The following is a 7,562-nucleotide window of genomic DNA, read 5'->3' on the forward strand; positions in this document are numbered from 1 at the left end:
TGGTTGGCCTGACGCCGGAGTGGTTGCGCCGTTTTATGCGGCGGCGGCGGCCCATCGCGGGGATTCGGGAGCATCCCGCCCATTGTGTTTTAACTTAAGGAATCAGGTAATGGGATTTGAGTGGGATAAGGAAGATGTAATTGATGGGAGGAGCCGGGGGCTGAAGCAGTCAGGTGTGGAGTCAGTCAGTTTAGACTTGGCTGTGAACAGAACAGCAGTTTCTGGAAAGAGTTGTCAAGTTAAACAGTGGTTTGACAGATAAGAATCTACAGGCTGTTTCCTAAAGGATCTCTCTCTCCAAGACACCTCGATACAGCAAGTTTTCCTGTGTTTGTGAACTACATTAAAAAGTGCGTTTTTTTTTCCTATTATAAATTTAGAGTACCCAATTTTTTTTTTTCCAATTAAGGGGCAATTTAGTGCGGCCAATCCACCTGCCCTGCACATCTTTGGGTTGTGGGGGTGAAACCCACGCAGACACGCGAAGAATGTGCAAACTCCACACGGACAGTGACCCAGAGCCGGGATCGAACCTGGGGCCTCGGCGCCGTGAGGCAGCAGTGCTAACCCACTGTGCCACCGTGCTGCCCCAACTCTCCACTGATAAGAGTCATACCTAGCACAATGCAAGATGGCTGTACCTGTTTGAGACCATTCACGTCAGCCTCAACACGTTCCCGTTGGAGTTTCTTGGGGTACTGCCCAAGGTCACCTACCCACCTTTAATCAATGACCTTCCTTCCAACAGAAGGTCAGAAGTGAGGTGATCACTGATGATTGTACATTCAGGGACTAAGGCAGTCTAGGCCCGCATGCAGCAAGCTGTGGATCTGGACTCAATAAGATCATTGTGTCACTATTCAAGAAAGGGGGAAATACAGGCCAGTTAACGTGACATCAGTGATCAAGAAAATACTGGAAGTTATTATCATGGCAGTCTTAACAATGCACTTGGAAAACCATGGCATGATCAGACAATGTTGACATGTTTCCAAGAAAGATAAAACCATGTCTTTAAAAATATAAGAGCTTTTGTTTGAGGATATAACTATTCGGGCAAATAAAGAGGCAACCAGTAGATGTACAGGACTTGTTTTTCCAAAAGGCATTTCCTAAGTTGGCACAATACGTTAATACACAAGGTAAGGACTCACTGAGGTGGGGGGTAATAAATCAGATGGATACAGAAACGGTTAACGGACTAGAATCCAAAATTAGGATGGCGTGGTGGTGCAGTGGTTAGCACTGCTGCCTCAGGCGCCGAGGTCCCAGGTTCAATCTCTTCCCTGGCTCACTCTCTGTGTGGAGTTTGCACATTCTCCCCGTGTCTGTGTGGGTCTCACCCCCACAACCCAAAGATGTGCGGGGTAGGTGGATTGGACACGCTAAATTGCCCCTTAATTGGGTATTCTAAAATTTATATAAAAAAAGAAATGGGTCATTTTCAAGTTCACAGGCTGTAACTAGTGGAATACCACATGGATCACTGTTGGGCCGCAACTATTTACAACTTACATTAAAAACTTAGCTAAAGAGACAGAGAGTAATGTATATAAATAAAGGTAGCTGGGAATGCAAGCTGTGAGGAGGACACAAAGAGGCTGTAAAGTGATGGAGACAGTGAGAGGGCAATAAGGTGACTGTGGTAGTGACCTCTTTAAGGGGGCAATACTTTGCCGGTCCCGTGACTGGTCTCGAGCCGATGGGGACACAGTGCATGAACGTAGGCACAATCCTGGCTGTTGGGGACTTGGTCAGTTAGCCCAGGAGTCATGGGAACAAGATCTATGTATTCGTTGTCCAGTGTATATAGTTTTTACTAGTTCAATAAACCTCTTTTGTGTTTCAATGCTGCCTTGTCGATCGCCTCTCAGTATAACAGTGACAAATGTAATTTAATATGCAGAAGTGTGAAGCTGTTCACTTTAATCACAAGAACGTTTTTTGTTAAAAGGATGAAACTTTTAAATGTTCAGGGATACTGGAGTCTGCTCGTAGATCATCGTACTCAGTGCGTGTGATCTATCCAAGGTTCAATACAAATTCAATACAACCTCTCTGCTTTTCAATTGGCTTTTTCGAAAATGGCCTTATCAATCGGCAACACGTCTTTTGTGTGTCTGAGCCTCCAAATCTTTGCATTTCACCTGCTGCCTAATAACCTCACCGGAAAAGACATGAGGTCTGCGAGAAGATACATAACAAGCTTCCGGGTATTAAAATCAAATTTAATTAAATACTGTACTAAACCACTTTGTAACTGAACCATCATCAGAAGACACTAGCTGAGCTAAAGTCGGAATGTAAACTCGCTGGTCTGGATTCTCTGTCATTGGCACTATGTCCCCACGCTGTCGTAAAAACTGTGGCCTTTCACGCTAGAAAAACTGGGGTTAAAGGGCCACATATCCCCAGCCCTGCAGGAGGCTAGCAGGGACCCGGTGTAAATCTAGCTGCTTTCGTTGCCGATACAGGCCCCCGCACGTCCGGGTCAGAGGTCGCGCCTGCGCACGGCGCCAGTCTCCAGTGGCTGCGCCGTGCTCCATGGCAGACTCAGACGGCGGAGCTGGACCTTATAGTGCCCCCGATCGGCCGTGCGCACGACCCTGACCACCCGCCCAAAAATTGCATGGTCCGTATAAGGCCCCCCCCGCCCCCTTGCCCACCCATTGGCCCACCCCCGTCTGCAGCCGCCATGCTAGTATCCTTTTGTATTTATACATTTAGAGTACCCAATTCATTTTTCCCAATTAAGGGGCAATTTAGCGCGGCCAATCCACCTGCCCTGCATATCTTTGGGTTGTGGGGGCGAAACCCACGCAGACACGGGGAGAATGTGCAAACTCCACACGGAGAGTGACTCAGAGCCGGGATCGAACCTGGGACCTCGGCACCGTGAGGCAGCAGTGCTAACCCACTGCGCCACCGTGCTGCCCGGGGCAGTTAAGGGTTAACCATGGGTAGCACTGCTGCCTCACGGCGCCGAGGTCCCAGGTTCGATCCCGGCTCTGAGTCACTCTCCGTGTGGGGTTTGCAAATTCTCCCCCTGTCTGTGTGGGTTTCGCCCCCACAGCCCAAAGATGTGCAGGGCAGGTGGATTGGCCACGCTAAATTGCCCCTTAATTGGATAAAATGAATTGGGTACTCTAAATTTATTGTTTTTAAAAAGAGTCAACCACATTGGCTGTGGGTCTGGAGTTAGCACCGCTGCTTCACAGCTCCAGGGTTCCAGGTTCGATTCCCGGCGTGGGTCACTGTCTGTGCGGAGTCTGCACGCTCTCCCCGTGTGTGCGTGGGTTTCCTCCGGGTGCTCCGGTTTCCTCCCACAGTCCAAAGATGTGCGGGTTAGGTGGATTGGCCATGATAAATTGCCCTTAATGTCCAAAATTGCCCTTAGTGTTGAGTGGGGTTACTGGGTTATGGGGATAGGGTGGAAGTGAGGGTTTAAGTAAGGTACTCTTCACAAGGGCCAGTGCTGACTCAATGGGCTGAACGGCCTCTTTCTGCACTGTAAGTTCTATGATTCTATGACACAAGTAGGCCAGACCGGGTAAGGACGACAGAGTTCCTGCCCTGAAGGACATCAGAGAACCAGGTGGGTTTTTAATGATAATCGCTGATAGTTTCAGGGTTACCGTTACCGAGACGAGCGTTTGCTTCCAGATTTTATTCATTGAATTTAAATTTCACCAGCGGGCGTGGTGAGGTTTGAACCCTTGTCCCCAGAACATTAGCCTGGGGCCCTGGGTCCCCGTGCTTTACGCTGGAGATTCCAGAATAACCCGGAGAAACATTTGTGCTCAGTCCTAAACTGGCCTCATATCAGCAAGCAATCTCCCACTTCCCAATAGAAGGACTTGCATTTATCCTTGAGAAGGAGCCACTGGGCTGGCGCACTCACTCACCGACTGAGGGTAAGAGTGGTGTGGGGGGGGTTACGGCGGTGGCAGGTCGGTCCTGTACAGAACAGGACTGAGCTCAACGTCTGCCTTCGACCGGAGTAAAATCACACGGTAGAGAAGATAAACGGTTCTGCTTCAAAATCGAAGAGCGAGTCACCAGTTACTCTCTACAACAGCCGGAGGGTCAGGTTGCTTGAAGGTGGACGGGGCAAGGTTGGTTTGTCTACAATACACATTTCCCCTTGGGTCTCACTCTGCGACACACTGTCAGAACGTCATAGAGAAAGGCAGACAGAGCGAGGGGGGAAAAAAAGGTCCCAACAGGACTTCAACTCAAGCAGAAACGTTCTCCCAACTCAAGTGGTCAAGCAGAACGCCCCTAAGTGCCGACCAAAGTGGTCAAGCAGAACGCCCCTAAGTGCAGACCAAAGCAGCTCTCGGCATAATGTCAGGACAGAGTGGAAACAAAGTCTTTGGATAAGTTGAACCACTTTTATTACTGCTTTAAAATATTTTACCAGGTTTACATCTGTGGTGATTTCTGGTTCACACATTTGCGGTTAGGCTTTGGAAAGTCGTTCTATAATCCGGGAAAATTCCAAAATCCAGTAACGATTTGGTCGGACGCAATCTGGACTGAGTGGTGACTGTCTGATCTGATGGGGCAACAAACAGCTCAGAAAGGGAGGCGAGGGGGAGCTGAAGGTTTGAATGTTGCGGGTGGCACGGTAGCACACTGGTTAGCACTGTGGCTTCACAGCACCAGGGTCCCGGGTTCGATTCCCCGCTGGGTCACTGTCTGTGCGGAGTTTGCACGTTCTCCCCGTGTCTGCGTGGGTTTCCTCCGGGTGCTCCGGTTTCCTCCCACAGTCCAAAGACGTGCAGGTTGGGTGGATTGGCCGTGATAAATTGCCCCTTAGTGACCAAAAAATGTTAGGTGTTATTGGGTTACGGGGATAGGGTGGAAGTGAGGGCTTAAGTGGGTCGGTGCAGACTCGATGGGCCGAATGGCCTCCTTCTGCACTATGTTCTATTATGGGAGATGTCATTAAAACGGCTTCGTTGAACAGGGAAGTGTCTTTTCCAATCCTCGTCCATCTTGTCCCATCGCTTATTGCCGTCCGAAGAGGTCGACAGTATCCATCTTACGAAAGTAAGCGGCGATGCAAATGGGTGGTGAAGGATGTTCGGAGTAATGCTGAATGCAGTTGAAGGTGGAACTCTCCCATCAAGCTGCCTACTTGGGTGGGGGAGGATCACCTACCTCGACTTGGAGATGTGAATCACAGCTCTAATAACTCCTCCTGCTCTTCTTGTGCTGTTAGCCACCTTGCCAAGTCCCTGAGATATTTGGAGATCGCCGTCCAGTTGGTGATGTACCAGATCTTGTAGATAGCCTCGAGCAGGAGGACCACAAATAACAACACCAGGAAGCAGAGGAAGATGCGGTCCGCATAGTATATGATTTTTTGCTTGCCGGTCAAATTCTCAGGAGTAAGGGTGGGCTCAGGGGATGTGTTTGGGTTGTCTTTGCTGAAGTCCAACTCCTCGTTGTCCACGGACTCCTCTGACACTGGCTCTTCCACATTCTCTTCCTTTTCCATATTCTGCTGCTCGCCCCTCGAGTTCGAATTCAGCCGCGGTTTGGCAGTGCAAAGCAACACGGTGGGATCAAAGTGCCGTCTCTGTGTGCAGACAGCCAGCATCTGGTTACGGTGGGATTATGATCTTGGCTTAAGGTTTATCCTGCCCTCTGAGTCAGCATGTTTTAAACCTGCTTAAACCACCTTCTGCATTAACTGGGATCATCTGCAGCCCTTCCTGTTGAAGAGAGTGCCTCCTCCCCATCTCTGTGACCTGCTCCAATACCTCCACACCTCTCTAATCTGGACCTTCTGTGGAGGCCACACCTGCACCTGCGAGGGCTTACGTTCTCCCTGCAACGCTACACCTTTAAGATGCTCCTTGTCTCTTATCAGCATGTATTTTCTGCATTTCATGGAATTAGTTAAGCAGCTTTGAAAGAGGATTTCTAACCACCTTGTACCTCTTCTCGATTAGGAAGGACCCAGGATACCTATGATACTAACGTCGTGGCTGGGCCAGCGTTTATTACCCATCCCGGAGGGCATTTAAGCACAGCGGCACGGTAGCACAGTGGTTAGCACTGTTGCTTCACAGCTCCAGGGTCCCGGGTTCGATTTCCGGCTTGGGTCACTGTCTGTGCGGAGTCTGCACGTCCTCCCCGTGTCTGCGTGGGTTTCCTCCGGGTGCTCCGGTTTCCTCCCACAGTTCAAAGATGTGCAGGTTAGGTGGACTGGCCATGATAAATTGCCCCATAGTGTCCAAACGTTAGGGTTAGGGTAGGTTAGGGTGATAGAGTGGAGGTGTGGGCCTGGGTAGGGTGCTCTTTCAGGTGTAGACTTGATGGGCTGAATGGCCTCCTTCTGCACTGTAAATTCTATGATTCCAGGATTTTAATTGCAGATTTTTATTGAATTAAAATTTCATCGTCTGGGATTTGAAGCTGGGGCCCCAAATCATCACCCTGGCTCTCTGGATGACTAATCAAGCGACCCCATTTGGAGTATTGTGAGCGGTTTTGGGCCCCGTATCTAAGGAAGGATGTGCTGGCCTTGGAAAGGGTCCAGAGGAGGTTCACAAGAATGATCCCTGGAATGAAGAGCTTGTCGTATGAGGAACGGTTGAGGACTCTGGGTCTGTACTCACTGGAGTTTAGAAGGATGAGGGGGGATGTTATTGAAACTTACAGGATACTGCGAGGCCTGGGTAGAGTGGACGTGGAGAGGGTGTTTCCACTTGTAGGAAAAACTAGAACCAGAGGACACAATCTCAGACTAAAGGGACGATCCTTTAAAACAGAGATGAGGAGGAATTTCTTCAGCCAGAGGGTGGGGAATCTGTGGAACTCTTTACCGCAGAAGGCTGTGGAGGCCAAATCACTGAGTGTCTTTAAGACAGAGATAGATAGGTTCTTGATTAATAAGGGGATCAGGGGTTATGGGGAGAAGGCAGGAGAATGGGGATGAGAAAATATCAGCCGTGATTGAATGGCGGAGCAGACTCGATGGGCCGAGTGGCCTAATTCTGCTCCTATGTCTTATGGGCAATACCACTATGTCATTGCCTCCCTACAAATAACCCTCAACATGATGTAAACTAAAGAGCTGACCTGTACGGCAAACAGGCGAGGTGGTATAACCATGCTGACGTTAGGGGTACCTGTCCTCTATCCATTGATCCAAATTGTTTTGTGCCTGATTGACACTGGGTAAGCCAGCATTCCCCCAAACAAAGGTGTATATAATGTTATACGGTGATAGGGAGCTGAGGTCTTGGTGAGGGGGCAGTCCTCATTGGGCTCTTTCAGGTGGAAAAGGAGGAGGGAGATCGGGGGAAGAGTTCCCCAACATTTCGATCAGAGCAGAATTCTGATCTGACGAGCTACTGAGATTAACATACTCGCATCAATACGCCTCTGGGCTTGGTAAACTGCTTTCAACTGTCATGGGTTATATACTTTCTCCGTCAAGTTAGTTAATGTATCATATCTAAACTGTTGTTTCTGAATAAACCATCTTAAAGTTAGTTACGACGAGTCGATTCTCCGGGATTCACCGACACCCCTGCCGGGTGGGA

Source organism: Scyliorhinus torazame, chromosome 14 (assembly GCF_047496885.1).
Source record: "Scyliorhinus torazame isolate Kashiwa2021f chromosome 14, sScyTor2.1, whole genome shotgun sequence".
Lineage (NCBI taxonomy): Eukaryota > Metazoa > Chordata > Chondrichthyes > Carcharhiniformes > Scyliorhinidae > Scyliorhinus > Scyliorhinus torazame.